Source organism: Meles meles, chromosome 6 (assembly GCF_922984935.1).
Source record: "Meles meles chromosome 6, mMelMel3.1 paternal haplotype, whole genome shotgun sequence".
NCBI classification, from domain to species: domain Eukaryota; kingdom Metazoa; phylum Chordata; class Mammalia; order Carnivora; family Mustelidae; genus Meles; species Meles meles.
The window spans coordinates 80,012,422-80,029,423 of NC_060071.1; positions in this window are offsets into that span (position 1 = coordinate 80,012,422).

The window sequence follows — 17,002 nt, forward strand, 5'->3', positions numbered from 1 at the left end:
AACTCTACTCTATATAAACAAATAGTCCCACAAACCTCTGTTTCTCAGGGAAGAGCTAATTTAAGAAAACAAATAAGAAAATATAGAAGACCTCTTGAACTCTTAAATATTAGATACACATTTATGCTATCATTTTCATGAGTGTGAGAATGTTTTCTAGGAGAAAAAAAAAAAAAAGGTTAATAAAAAAACCAGGAAAGATCCACACAGTCCCAGAAATGAGTGGTATTTCCTAAGAGGGAGATAACAGGTGCAAAGATGGAGGACACAGGCAAAACTCTTGAGCTCTACTTGTAACTCTGCCAATTAGACCTTTACTGAAACTTCCTTTCCTCATTCACAAAATAGGAAAAGCAAAAAACACAACAAACAAACAAACAAACAAAAAAATAGCACCTTCAATGGCTCCCATCAGACATGAGGATGAAATAAAATCACAGATACCAAATTGTTCCACCAAAGATGGTTCTCTTGGCTTCAAGGATGCTGGACTGGCTGGAGCAGGAGTGTGAGCTGGAGGCTAAATGAGGTACGGGATGATCAAAATCAGGGGATTTGTTACAGGCAAAGAAATTCCAATTCTGTATGCCGTCAAGTGATACCAATATGGGAGTCTGAGTTGTCCACCACCGCCAGTGCCATTGTGCCACCAACCAGTGGACTCAACTCGACAGTTAACCACCAAGGTAAGACAGACAGTTCATGTCCTAAATTATGCAAACTACACATAGGATGCATTAGAAGAGACATAAACACAAACAGTGAACTTTCCCTGCTACCCAGTCTCAACTGTGCAATGTGATCTACCACCCCAGGTGCAGGCGAAAAGGAAATGCATTGTTGACAGAGAACGAAAAATTTATTACTATATAAACAACCAAAAGACTGTCCACTTTTCATTATCACTGTGCACCAGCAACTCTAAACAATGTCAGGGATGAAATACCTCACTGCAAAGAAATTTTGTTGGCCTCATTTCTAAAGAGTCACAGAGGTTACAGCTGAGTCCTATTCCTATATATACATGAACGTCAGATTAGCGTGTTTTATTACTTATTAGTTAATAGATACTATATTCTCCATGAAAGGCACTTTAGAGAACTCCCAATTGTACAGGAGCCCCTGACACATGTGGACTCAGCTAAACAAGTTTAGTTTGGAAGAAGTTCATCATAGTTTGGCATCCTCCAAGTGCAGGTCCAAATGCTGCAGCTCTACGTATGCCAGAGTTTAAACAGTAAATAAAAAATGATTGCACATGATTGTAACATAAAGAAAGAGAACAGAAGTTCCTTCTTTCTATCATCTCAGTGATGACTTAAAGTTGGCATGTGTGTTTAAAATTTGCCAGAGTGAATCAGAACATGAACTCCACATTGCTGGTAAGTGCAAATTTTAGATGATACATGAAATGATTTACCAAACTTGAAGCACTTCTTTCAAGTTGGAATTTATTCTTTTTAAGTTGTTAATTATTAAAAAAAAATAAAGGATGAATCAAGAAACCTGTGATTATCACTGGTTGTTATATGATCATTACTGAAAATATTTTTGTCATAGAGAAGGGAAAGATCTTAAAACCGGTCCACTCTGAGAGTTACACACTCCAGGTATGCCAGAGGGAGAGAGACTCAAACGACCTTTTTTTCAAGGATGTTTTGTGCTTTGTGTGTGCTATCGATAGTGCTATTGAACACTCAGCAGATTTTAATTCATGGTCAATTCTACAATAGGACATGCCCTAAGAGTGAAAACACATTCTCTGATACATTGTGCCATATCTTCCCTGCAGCCCCTTAAAACAAAATCTATGTTATTGGAAAACTCTTCATTACTGCTATTTACACAATGAGCAGAAAACACAGTGCAGTTTTGAGAGATAATACAGAACTTATTCATTTTGTTTGGAGGTATGAATTGTGAGGTTTTGCCCAGAAGCCTGGGTCTAGCTATGCTTTCTGCAGCCTGATTCTAGCTGTCTTCACATACTTTTGTGGAAAAGAACCATCTGGAATATACCCAGCTGGACAAACTCATAGAAATGCAGGACTCCTGAAGTCCATTCCCAAAGATTCCAATTTCCAAGATTTGGGATAGAGCCTGGAATCTATGATTTCATTGAACACACCACTGATTCCAATCAGGTTACTCCTGGACTAAACTTTAATAAATATTGAGAAACTGAAGTTCTCAGAAAAGTAGAACAGTTTTTGGTAACGTTTTCCTATTGACTGCTACACTTTTAATTCAGAAAACTGCCATTCTGCACCAATAATAAACAGACACATGAATAAAGAAAGAAGGAAATAAATATTACCTACACACACTCTTTCTCCCCCAAAAGAAGAAGACAAAAACGAACGCAGCAGGTAAGAAGAGTTGTCGATGGAGCTAATTCACAGGAAAGCACCTGTAATAGTGAAATGGTCTGAGAATAAAGCACCCTGTCAGATTCAAAGCGAAGAAAAGAAATTTTAATCGTTATTTACTATCATCTGAATGCTGGTGGCCCTCCAAAACTCATCTGCTGAAATCCCACCCGACAAAGTGATGGTATTGGGAGGTGATGCCACTGGAAGTGATTAGGTCATGAGGGTGGAGTCCTGATGGATGGGATTAGAGCTTTTATTAAAAAGACCCCACAGAGTTTCCTAGCTCCTCTCACGATAGTGGGGGCACAGGAAGAAAGCGCCTTCTATGCATGAGGAGGCAGAAGCTCACTAGACACCAGATCCACCTGTGCTTTGATTTAGACTTCCTAGTCTCTAAAACCATGAAAATTAAATTTCTGTGGTTTAGAAGCCAGTCAGTATCTGATATTTTGGTGTAGCAAGCTGAAGGCAATAAGACAGTTTAATAAATATAATGAAATTCTGGCATTGGATCCCACTTCTGAGAGTTTTTAAAAAGGCAAACATTATGTAATTTAAGAAGCTAAAAATAAATAAGAAATATAATTTTTTCCTTAAAATCTTCTCACCTTTTCTTTTAGTAGTGATGACTTTTATATTCAGTTAATTTTTTTAATGCAGCTTAATTCAGAAATACCTATCGGACACCCATTAGGTTCTGAGCATAGAAATATAACTGGCATTGCTCTCCAGGGGCTTTGAGTCTAGTTACAGAGACAGGTGCATAAAGGGATTGACACTCACTCAGCGCTATGCTCTACAGACACTGAGCAGCCCAGAGGGTCACACCTCTGGTGTGATTATGCTGGTGGAAGGAGGCCCCTCTGTGGTTTAGTGTCACAAGGTGGGGCCACGTATGGCATTTGTGCCTACATGCTGGTAAGGTATCCTGGCACATGCTTCCCAAGGAGTGACATCTCTCAAATAAAATAACATCACCACCTGGACTGGGTCCCTTGAAGGAAGTATTCGCACGCCAGATTGAATAGAGAAAAGCATATGCCAGAAGCAGGATGAGTGGGGAGAGGAAGTTCACTTCCTTGATGTAAGTCCCAATGAGCTGCTGTAGCTACTTCTCAATATTCCCAGCCTGGGACTAGGCGAATGTAACTGCCAGTCTCAACCATTGGGCAGATTTGTGGGCAGCTTCTATCACAGATCCTTTTCCTTCTTGTCACTTCTCATTTTTGCCACAACAGCCAGATGATGCTGTGACTGCCACGGGCCTCTCCCCAGCTCTAGTCAGGCACAAGGGAAGCCGGGAGACCATCTTGTTCTCATATTAAATATAAGCCCCAAGGGTGATGTACACAGCACTCCGTGTTCTTTCGAGTTGTTTCAAATGAAAAAATAATGTCTGTGTGTGTTGGCTGGTGGTTTTAAGACATTTCATTTCTGAAAACAGAGAGATAATAACAAGTGACAAAAAGGTTCCCAAAAAAGCAAGTGTTTCCCTTTTCCCCTCATTTCAAGAGCTAGGGCCTGTTCTCCCACTGAGGGAGCCCTTCCTGCTCATCTGTCATGGGTCCTCAGGGGAATTTTCCTCATGGTGATTTCTTCCAGCCCAACAGGCCTCTTCCCGGCTCAGTGTGTTTTTCTGGGGCCTGACGCTTTCCTCACGTCCAGGTTTGTCCCCTTCCCACCAGTTCCTCCCAACTCCAGAAAATCTGGTTTGCTGGGAACATCTGGGCTTCCAGAGAGAGAACATCTGGGCTTCCTTCCCTGACCCAGGGAAAGGAAGTGCAGGGCAGTCTCAGGGAAACCATCCTCTATCCACTGAGTCTGGATCACCCTGTGTGACCACACTCGCAGTCTCTCCGAAAGAACAGGCACACCCAATCCCACAAGGGCAGGCCCTACCGAATAACCAAAGATGATAGCATTTCAATACTACATTAAAGAACCTGAAACTTCCAGAGCCCGGTTTCCAAAGTGATTCTGAGATTGATATTTTACTTTCCCAAACTATTTAAAGACTAAGCATTTAAGTTTGAAAGATAACAAGCATCCCCAGAGGGCATAGCGACCAAATGCCCCTTCCCCTGTGTCCCGGAGGCAGCCTGCTGTCCCCCTCCTCATCAACTGAGGTTGGTAGGAAAGAGCCAGAAATTGCCCATAATCACGCTATGCCTTTCTACTGTACATCCAATATGTGCTGTCATTATTTCAGTTTTTGAAGCTCTCATGGCAGCATTGCCAGTGAAGATAATGGGGCCTATTATTTTCAATGAGCTCCATCAGGAGGTTTCAATGGGCCTGCTATCACTGGAACAAAGACGCATTGGGAAGCAACACTGCTTTCTTGTCATCAAAATGGCTGTGAGTTTGTGTGAAGCTAAAGAACACCCCTTTTCCTTTTCAGCCCCGTTGGATTTGAAAGGGCCAAGAAAGGCAGTTTAGAAAGAAACAAGCCTGGCTCCTTGCCAAGTGCCCTTTGCCCTGGCCAGATGTATACATGAGCTGCTTTCGTTTTATAGAATCAGTAAGTTCAGCAAAGTGAAACCTGCGTTTCCATTGATTCCCTATTTATAGCCAGAAATATGTTCCCATGGAAAATATTGTCTGTTAGAATCGGAAACAAACAAAACAAAAGCAAAAAATACCTGCCAGCAGCGAAGGAGTTGAGGGGGTGGTTAAGTCTAGGGCAAATTAAGACATTCTACAGAATTGGCTCAGCCTTGAAATTTCTTTTCTGCCCTGTTCCAGACTCTTCTCTTCTTCCCCAGACTTGAGAAATTTTCCTTTGTCTTTGCATCCATAGCAACTTGAGCTCAATCCCCAAACTCCCTTTGTCGTGGTATTTTCCAAGCCTTAATAGTTACCTTTTAATAGAGACCATAATCACAACACTACCAGTCTAACACTTCCTAAATCATGGTCAATTTTAGGATCAGTAATATGCATTATTTGAGGTTTACAAATAGGAGAGTCCAAAAAATGAGTTCACTCATAATAATGGTTCTATCACAGTGTGTTAAATAAAAAATTAAGGTCACGAAAACATTTCAACTTATGCATGCTTATTAGTGCATGCTTCTAAGTACATTACGCATTTACTCACTTAATCCTCATAACCGCCCATGAGGAGTACTGTTGCCACCCTCATCCACAGAGGAGGCCTAGAGAAAGGAAATCACTTCCTGAAAGTTAACGCAGCTAACAAGTTCCAGAACAGAAAATGAACCCTTGCAATTTCATTCTAGGGTTCATGAAATAGGGGAGACCTCTACATCTGATTGAGCTGTTTTAGAGTTGTTTGAAATGCTGGTCGGTTTTTCTCTTCCATGCTTATATTCCCTACCTGCTCACAACCTGTCCCTCCTTTCCCCTAAATATTTCCATGCAAGCAGTTAGTAGGTTCCTGGTCCATGTCCTCCAGTTTGCCAGAGTAGAAAGCAGAAATAGCATGCCAATCTGTCCCTAGTGTTCTCGGATGCTTAAATTCTGTCAAATCCATTTCTTTAGATGCCTTTGTGTCAAAAGCATAAAAATGGAGGCAATGAATTTGAGAGGAGAAGGGTAAAAAATAAGGATTCCTGGAAATGTTGTGAATCTGCAGGGTTCATATAGGAATGAGTGATGTCTCAGCCAAGTTACTCCCAGCACAGACATTTTTGCTGTGTTCCAAAGCTCTGTGGACACCATTTCATAATTTGCAAACATCCAGCCTTCACTCCAGTGGGGTCCATCCAAATCTTGAAGACAAGGCTTCAGCTTGGCTGCCTTCCCATTTGCTTCAGGAGGACACTGGCCTTCATGGGCATTTCCCACAGTATCCAGTGAAGTCCCCCAGTGGCTGTGGCACCCTTCTGGGCAGCAGACCCAGCTTGGCCCTGTCCAGTTTATCACCTCAATTATCCTGCAATGTTCCAGAACACCTGTAATCCCAAGAGAAGGAAAGGTGATGGAGAAAAGGGAGTGGAACTGAACTGAATAGAACCAGTTCAAGTTGCTCTGAGCTGGGACAGAGGTTGGATGCCACCTTGTTGCACCATCTTCCTCTTCTGCCATGTTTGTAAGAAGTACAAGTAGAATTTGGCTATACGCAGGAAGGTGCTACCCAGCTACTCTCACTACTTCAGTTGTCATCACCTGCAAGGTGAATTGATTCATAATAGTACTGTCAATGAATAATGACTGGAAGTGTATGGAATGACCACATTAGGGTGGTGAAAGATCAATGTCTTGTACTAGATGGCTTGAATAGGTGGTGTTTTATTGATCCCTGTGCCAAATATGCACAGTTTATGTTTATTATCTCATTGCAAAAAACAATGTCTGAAACAGTCTAGGAAAGACTACTTCCATGATGCATAAATATGCCCATAATTACTTTCCACCATTAATTTGGCACTAGCTTTATCCCCATTATATTCCAGTCACTTTGGTACCCAGTATTTCTCATCTGTCTCTAAAAGATCAATAGTTGTGCATTTTTAAGGATTATTTTTAGGATAAAACACATTACAGTCCCCATCTCCCTATCACATGCAATAGTCATTCTTCTAGTTCCATTTTTTGAGAAAATATGTAAGTACATAGAGATACCCAAGTACTATATGGCTGAAAGCACTGATCTGTTCACATGGCCTATATTATAATTATAATTATAATTGTAATTTGTCTAATAATTTGTTAAAAATACTGGACTCAAAATTTTTAAAAGATTTTATTTATTTATTTGTCAGAGAGAGAAAGAGTGAGCATAAGCAAGGGGAGCAGCAGGCAGAGGAGAAGCAGGCTCCCCACTGAGCAAGGAGCCTGATGTGAGATCAATCCCAGGACCCTGGGATGATGACCTGAGTTGAAGGCAGACACGTAACCCACTGAGCCACCCAAGTGTCCCTAGACTCTATATTTTTAAACAAAAGATTATGTCTTATTAATATTTTATAAGCACAAGTTAAACACAGCATCTCGAATATAGTAGGTACTTAGTAAATTCTTCTTGGTGAATGATCATATATTCTCATGCAGCTGAGAAGCACTTTGACCTTCTCCATGTAGGTAGTAGATAAGTCAGTTTGGTAGTGCTGGGAGAAAATCACACTTATCTAGTTAGCAAACATTTACATTATGCTTACTATATAATGCTTTTTATAAGCCTGGTGGAATTCGAATTATCCTACAAATATGACTAATCTTCATAATGTCCCCTTGAGATACTATTATTATTTTCATTGTTTTCCCTATTATACAGAGGAGGAAAGTAAGACACTGTGAGGATGATCTGCCCAGGGCAACATTAGGAGTTTACCAACAAAAATATTTAGTTGTGTGTGTGTGTTTTTTTAACATGAATTATCATCATGCCATTTTATATTTATCTAAATAATTTGGTTTAATGAGAAATTATAGGTGAATTTGTTGATCTAGGAATCAAATGAAGTTTAAATGTATTTTTTAAGACAGATTCTCCATTGCCTCAAAATTCCTCGACTGTGAAATAGCTTGTTGGGGAGGGGAGCTACATTCCAGAACTAGGGGTCTTACACTCCAGATTTAAGATAAATGTTTTGAATCACACTTTATTCTATGTAAGTCTATACCAACAGCTTACCAAATAATAGATATGGTTTTCTATAAATCACTTTCTTATTTAGAAACATAAACCACTTCATAATATAATCTTCTAGGGATTTTTACCAGACACTGCCCAAATAATTCAGCCTGTCAAAATATCAGCTTATGAGGACAAGTGGAAACTTTACACATCAAACACCAAAAAGTAGCATAACAGTTAAAGGAATAAAAAGGGAAGGAAGAGCATGATGGCAGAGGAGTAGGACACTTAAATATTGTCGGGTCCCAGGAATTCAGCTAGAGAGTTATCAAACCATTCTGAATACCTACAAACTCAGCATGAGGTCAAATAGAAGATGAGCAGCAATTCTAGGAACAGAAAAGGGACCACTTTCTGAAAGGTAGGACATGCAGAGAAGTGAATCTGAGGGGATACACAGGAAGAGAGACCACAGCAGGTAGGGGCTAGCTCCTGGTAAGTGGTAGAGCAATGGAGCACAAAGCTGGAACTATTAGAAATCCGCTCCACTGAGGGATGTCTCTCCAGGGGCTCAGCAGATGGTGGAGCCCTCATAGGGACAGTGTCATCTCATGACGTGCTGGGACACAAAAAGACCAGGACTGCCTGAGTGTGGCAGAACTCCCAGGTATTGGAGCAGGGAAGCCAGCTGAAGAGACAGAGCCAAGGAGGGGGCTCTCAGGTTGGGGTTACCTTAAACTATGATCCAAGACACAGCTGGGCTACTGCTCTTCAAGCAGGGACCACACAAGTGGGAGATCCAGGGAGACTCACCTTCCTCCTCTGAGAGGACTGGCATGGGGCAAGTTGCAGGAATCTGCTAGGTTTGGAGACTCCAAACTGGGCCGTGAGCCAGAGATAGAAATGCTCAGTCACAGGCCGGGTGAGCATGGAGTGTGGCCGGAGACAAGAGAGAGAAGTGTGCCTGACTACTTTTCTCTGAGGGATCACTGAGGAGTGGCATCCCAAGCTCTCAGCTCCTAAAGGGCCAGAGATTGCAAGGCTGCCATTTTCATTCCTGTCCTCCAAAGCTATATGGAAAATGTTCAGGGAACAAAAGCTCCCGAGAGCAAAACCAAACAGATTATTTAGCCTGGCCGCTGGCAAAGGCCGTACAATTCCACCTCTGGTAAAGACATTTGAGAATCACTGCAACAGGCCCCTCCACCAGAAGATCAGCAAGAACATCCAGCCAAGACCAAGTTCACCAATCAATGAGAACTGTAGAACTCCAGAGCTACAGGAATGCAACACATAGAATTCATGGCTCTTTCCCCATGATTCTTTAGTCTTTTGAAGTTAAATTTAAAAAAAATTTTTTCTTATTCTATTTTTAAAAAAATTTCCTCTTTCCTATTTTAACCCTTTTAAACTATTTTATCTTATCAATACATTTTTAAAAAATCTTTAAAAATTTTCATTGTTATAATCATATTCTAACCCTTCATTGTATTAAAACTTATTTTTTGTATAGATATAGGTTTTTCTTTCTTTAAAATTTTGGGATAGTTTCTTCTAAAAGATCAAAAGATACCCTAAATCTAGTGCATGGCATTGTTCTAGTCTCTAGCCTGATCACATCCCCCCCCCTTTTTTTTCAGTTTTCAACAAACTTCTTATCTGATCAATTTATTTTTTAGAATCTTTTAAAATTTTCATCTTTATAGTCATATTCCATCCCTTCATCATGTTTACACTTGTTTTTGTATATATATGTTTTTCTTTTTCTAAAATTTTGGGAGGCAGTTCCTTTTAACAGACCAAATACACCCAAAATCAAGTGTATGGCTCTGGTCTATTCACCAATAGAATGAGGGGGAAAATATATATATATTTATATATATATATTTATATATATATTTATATATATATTTATATATATATTTATATATATATATTTATATATATATATATATATTTTTTTTTTTCCTCCTTTCTTCTTCCTCCAGTTTTGGGTGTCTATTCTGATTTCGTTAGTGTATATTTTCCTGGGGTCATTGCTACCCTTTCAGTATTTTGTCCTTCCATTCATCTATTCTTATCTGGACAAAATGACAAGGTGGAAAAACTCATGTCAAAAAAAGAATAAGAGGCAGTATCAATGACTTGATCAATACAGACATTAGTAAGACGTCAGAACTAGAGTTCAGAATGACAATTATTAAGGTGCTAGCTGGGTTTGAAAAAAACATGAACGAAATTAGCGAATCCCTTTCTGGAGAAATAAAATCCCTTTCTGGAGAAATAAACTAAAATCAAACCAAGTTGAAATCAAAAAGGCTATTAATGAGGTGCTATCAAAAATGGAGGCTCTTACTGCTAGGATAAATGAGGCAGAAGAGAGAATTATTGATATAGAAGACCAAATGATGGATAATAAAGAAGCTAAGAAAAAGAGAGATAAACAACTACTGGATTAAGAGAGGAGAAGTCTAGAGATAAGTGATACCATAAGATGAAACAATATTAGAATAATTGGGATCCCAGAAGAAGAAGAAAGAGAGAGGGGGGCAGAATGTATATTGGAAAAAAGTATAGTAGAGAATTTCCCTAATTGGCGAAGGGAACAAGCATCAAAATCCAGAAGGCACAGAGAACCCCCCTCAAAATCAATAAAAATAGCACCTCGAATACTAAAACTTACAAGTCTCAGTGACAAAGAGAAAATCCTGAAAGCAGCTCAGGACAAGAGGTCTGCAACATACAATTGTAGAAATATTAGAGTGGCAGCAGACTTATCCACAGATACCTGGCAGGCCAGAAAGAACTTGTATGACATATTCAGAGCCCTAAACAAGAAAAACATGCAGCCAAGAACACTATATCCAGCTAGGCTGTCATTGAAAATAGGAGAGATTAAAAAACTTCCCAGACAAACAAAAATTAATAGATTTTGCAAACACTGAACCAGTCCTACAAGAAATATTGAAAGGGGTCCTCTAAGCAAAGAGAGACCCTAAAAGTAATGGACCAGAAAGGAACAGAGACAATAAACAGTAAAACAGTCACCTTACAGGCAATACAATGGGACTAAATTCATATCATTCAATAGTTACCCTGAATGTAAATGGGCAAAATGTCCCAATCAAAAGACACAGGGTATCAGAATGGATTAAAAGAAAACAAGACCTATCAATACGTTGTCTGCAAGAAACTCATTTTAGACCCAAAGACACCTCCAGATTTATTTTTTTAATAAATCTTTTTTTTTAAGATTTTATTTATTTATTTGACAGAAAGAGATCACAAGCAGGCAGAGAGAGAGGAGGAAGCAGGCTCCCCGCTGAGCAGAGAGCCCAATGCGGGACTCGATCCCAGGACCCTGAGATCATGACCTGAGCTGAAGGCGGTGGCTTAACCCACTGAACCACCCAGGCACCCAACACCTCCAGATTTAAAGTGAGGGGGTGGAAAATAATTTACCATGCTAATGGACATCAAAAGAAAGCTGGGTGGCAATCCTTATATCAGATAAATTAGATATTAGGACAAAGATTATAATAACAGATGACAAAGGACACTATATCATAATCGAAGGGTCTGTCCAACAAGAAGATCTAATAATTTAAATATCTATGTCCCTAACATGGAAGCAGCCAACTATATAAACCAATTAATAACAAAATCAAAGAAACACATCAAAAATAATACAATAATAATAGAGGACTTTAACAACCCCCTCAGTGGAATGGGCAGATTATCTAAGCAAACGATCAAGAAGGAAATAAAGGCCTTAAATGACACCCTGGACCAGATGGACATCACAGATAAATTCAGGACATTCCATCCCAAAGCAACACAATACACAGTCTTCTCTAGTGTACATAGAACTTTCTCCAGAATAGATTACATCCCGGGTCACAAATCAGGTCTCAGCTGGTACCAAAAGATTGGGATCATTCCCTGCATATTTTCAGACCACAATTCTCTCAAACTAGAACTCAATCACAAGAAGAAAGTTAGAAAGAACTCACATATGTGAAGCTAAAGAACATCCTATTAAAGAATGAATGGGTCAACCAGGCAATTAAAGAAGAATTTTAAAAATTCCTGGAAACAAATGAAAATAAAAACACAACTCTTCAGAATCTTTGGGACACAGCAAAGGCAGTCCTGAGAGGAAAGTATATAGCAATACAAGTCTTTCTCAAGAAGCAAGAAAAGTCTCAAGTACACAACCTAACCCTATACCTAAAGGAGCTATAGAAAGAACAGCAAAGAAAACCTAACCCCAGCAGGAGGAGAGAAATAATAAAGATCAGAGCAGAAATCAGTGAAATATAAACCAAAAGAACAGTAGAGCAAATCAACAAAACTGGGATCTGGGTCCTTTAAAAAAATTAATAAGATTGATAAACCCCTGGCCAGACTTATCTAAAAGAAACAAGAAATGACCCAAATTAATAAAATCATGAATGAAAGAGGAGAGATCACAACCAACACCAAAGAAATACAAACAATTATAAGAACATATTAGGAGCAACTATACACAGCAAATTTGACAATCTGGAAGAAATGAATGCACTCCTAGAGACATATAAACTACCAAAACTGAACCAGGAAGAAATAGAAAACCCATAACCAGTAAGGAGATTGAAAGTAGTCATCAAAAATCTCCCAACAGGGGCACCTGGGTGGCTCAGTGGGTTAAAGCCTCTGCCTTCAGCTCAGGTCATGATCCCTGAGTCCTGGGATCGAGCCCCGCATCGGGCTCTCTGCTCAGTGGGGAGCCTGCTTCCCCTTTCTCTCTGCCTGCCTCTCTACTTGTGATCTCTCTGTCAAATAAATAAATAAATAAATAAATAAATAAATAAAATCTTAAAAAAAAAAAAATCTCCCAACAAACAAGAGCCCAGGGCCACATGGCTTCCCAGGGGAATTCTACCAAACATTTAAAGAAGAATTAATACCTCTTCTCCTGAAACTGTTCCAAAACAAAGAAATGGAAGGTAAACTTCCAAACTCATTTTATGAGGCCAGCATTACTTTGATCCCAAAACCAGACAAAGATCCCATCAAAAAAGAGAATTACAGACCAAAATCCTTGATGAACACAGATGCAAAAATTCTCACCAAAATACTAGCCAATAGGATTCAACAGTACATTAAAAGGATGATTCACCACGACCAAGTGGGATCTATTTCGGAGCTGTAAGGTTGGTTCAACATCCACAAATCAATCAATGTGATACAATACATTAATAAAAGAAAGAACAAGAACCATATGACACAATGTACAGCATCCTTTCTTGATCAAAACTCTTCAATGTGTAGGGAGAGAGAGTACATACCTCAATATCATCAAAGCCATCTATGAAAAACACACAGCAAATATCATTCTCAATGGAGAAAAACTGAGAGATTTTCTGCTAAGGTCAGGAACATGGCAGGGATGTCCACTATCACCACTGCTATTCAACACAGTACTAGAAGTCCTAGCCTCAACAATCAAACAAAAAGAAATTAAAGGCATCCAAACTGGCAAAGAAGAAATCAAACTCTCACTCTTTGCAGATGATATGATACTTTATGTGGAAAACCAAAAAGCCTCCACTCCAAAACTGCTAGAACACATATAGGAATTCAGTAAAGTGTCAGGATATAAAATCAATGCACAGAAATCAGTTGCATTTCTATATACCAACAATAAGACAGAAGAAAGAGAAATTAAGGAGTTGATCCCATTTACAGTTGCACCCCAAACCATAAGATATCTAGGAATAAACCTAACCAAAGAGGCAAAGAATCTGTACTCAGAAAACTATAAAGTACTCTTGAAAGAAATTGAGGAAGACACAAAGAAATGGAAAAATGTTCCATGCTCATGGATGGGGAAAACAAATATTGTGAAAATGTCTATGCTACCTAAAGCAATCTACATGTTTAATATAATGCCTATCAATATACCATCAATTTTTTCAAAGAAATGGAATAAATAATCCTAAAATTTATATGGAGCCACAAAAGACCCCAAATAGCCAGAGGGATGCTGAAAAAGAAAGCCAAAGTTGGTGGCATCACAATTCCAGACTTCAAGCTCTATTATAAAGCTGTCATCATCAAAACAGTACAGTACTGGCACAAAAACTGATGCATAGATCAATGAAACAGAATAGAGAGCCCAGAAATCGACCCTCAACTCTATGGTCAACTAATCTTTGACAAAGCAAGAAAGAATGTCCAATGGAAAAAAGAAAGTCTCTTCAACAAATGGTATTGGGAAAACTGGACAGCCACATGCAGAAAAATGAAACTGGACCATTTCCTTACACCACACACAAAAACAGACTCAAAATAGATGAAAGACCTCAATGTGAGAGAGGAATCCATCAAAATCCTTGAGGAGAACACAGGCAGCAACCTCTTCGACATTAGCTGTAGTCACTTCTTCCTAGAAACATCTCCAAAGGCAAGGGAAGCAAGGGCAAAATGAACTATTGGGACTTCATCAAGATCAAAAGCTTTTGCACAGCAAAGGAAACAGTTAACAAAACCAAAAGACAATGGACAGAATGGGAGAAGATATTCACAAAGGACATATTAGATAAAGGGCCATTACCCAAAAATCTATAAAGAACTTATCAAACTCAACACCCAAAGAACAACTAATCCAACCAAGAAATGGGCAGAAGACATAAACAGACATTTCTACAAAGAAGCCATCCAAATGGCCAACAGACACATGAAAAAGGACTCCACATCACTCAGCATCAGGGAAATACAAATCAAAACCACAATGAGACACCACCTCATACCAGTCAGAATGGCTAACATTAGCAAGTCAGGAAACCACAGATGTTGGTAAGGATGTAGATGAAGGGGACCCCCTACATTGTTGGTGGGAATGCAAGCTGGTGCAGTCACTCTGGAAAACGCATGGAGGTTCCTCAAAAAGTTGAAATAGGGGTGCCCAGGTGGCTCAGTGGGTTAAAGCCTCTGCCTTTGGCTCAGGTCATGATCTCAGAGTCCTGTGATCGAGCTCTGCATCAGGCTGTCTGCTCAGCAGGGAACCTGCTTCCCTCCCTCTCCCTCTGCCTGCTTCTCTGCCTACTTGTGATCTCTGTCTGTCAAATAAATAAATAAAATCTTAAAAAAAAAAAAGTTGAAAATAGAGCCACCCTTATGACCCAGCAATCACACTACTGGGTATTTACCCTAAAGACAGAAATATAGGGATCTGATGGGGTATGTGCCCCTGAATGTTTATAGCAGCAATGTCCACAAGAGCCAAACTGTGGATAGAACCCAGATGGCCATCAACAGATGAATGGATAAAAAATTGTGATATATATTATATAAAATATATATACACACATATATTATATATATATAATATGTATGTATACGTATATATGTATACACACACAGAGACACAAAATGGAATACTATGCAGCTATAAAAAAGCCTGAAATCTTGCCATTTGCAAGGATGTGGATAGTAGTGGGTATTATGCAAAGCAAAATAAGTCAGTCAGAGAAAGACAATTATCATATGTTCTCTCTGATATGAATAATTTGAGAGGCAGAGTGGGGGGTCATGGGGGCAGGGGAGGGAAAAATGAAATAAGATGGGATCGGGGAAGGAGACAAACCATAAAAGACTCTTAATCTCAGGAAACAAATGAAGGGTTGCTGGGGGGTGAGCAGTTAGGGATAGGGTGGTTGGGTTATGGACATTCGGGAGGGTATGTGCTATGGTGAGTGCTGTGAATTGTGTAAGCCTGATGATTCACAGATCTGTACCCCAAAGCAAATAATACATTATATGTTAATAAAAATTTTTAAAAGGCATTAATGCAGATTCATTGAATGAATGGCTAAAATTATTTTCATACCAAAGAAGTTCCAAACTCTCTAAGATGTATCAAGGAGGGTTCCTATTATTTATTCTAAAATATGTGCCTATATAAAATACTCCTAAGTGAAATAAAATTAATACATTAGAACTGTATTTAATGAGAATTTTCATGGTTAGCTCCTTTATTGTTTTTTTAATGTAGACTTAATTATTGGTTATAATATTAAAGGAGGTTATATATTAAGATATCAACAACAAAAAGAAAAAAAGAAAATAAAAACAGTCCAGAGGTATTAGTTGACTACAGTTTCAAAAGATGCTAAGATTACAATAATACTTTTGAAAAGATAATGCCATTTTATGATAAATTAATAAACGTAGAGTGTCTGGCTTGTGGTGGGGTGTTGAGTCTACATTTGAGTATGCATTTCAATTCAAGCACCTCATTTTAAGATAGGAAAATGACAAACTTAGATTACTCACAAAAAGTATGCTAGGGAAGACAAGGCATCTCTAAATCAAAACAAAGGGCTGGAAGATGTTTGGTTTGACAAATGAAGCTCTAGAAAGTTCACAACAGTTGTCCTAGAATATCTGAAAGAGACTCAGGGGTGAGGGGTAAATATTTTCACTGCAGAGCTCTGCTTTTCTATCCCTGAAATATACCATCATCTCCCTTACTTCCACTGCCTCTGACCTAAAATGCCTCAATAATTTTCTAATGAGTGTCCCTGCATCTCATCTCGTATTTCTCCCACACAAACTCTTCAAAACATATCAGAATTATTCTTCCAAAACACAAATCTTACTGTGACATCTCCTGGCTTAAAAACCTCCCAGTGGGTCTGCAGTACACACAGACTAAGCAGGAACCCAATGGCCTTACAGGGTCTCTGACTATAGCTCCCATTCTCCTGCCTCTCGTCTCCTATCCCAGCCTCCCATTATCACCCTTTCAGTAAGTTATGCTCTGGTTTCTGAGGACTACTCACTCAAGGAACTTGGTACCTCTAAACCTGTTTTCCTTTACTCACACTGTTCTTTCTCTCAGTCTGAAACTCTCCACCCCCATCCCATCCCCAACTAGTGAATTTCTATCCATCCGTGAGAACTAGCTAAAGTATGTCAGCTCTTCTACAAATCCTACCTCACTCCCCAGAGTCAGGATTCAGAGCCTGCTCCTCAGCACACCACACATAACTGACAAGTTATTGTTAGATATTCATGTGCCAGTCTTTCCATTTTGCCAAAC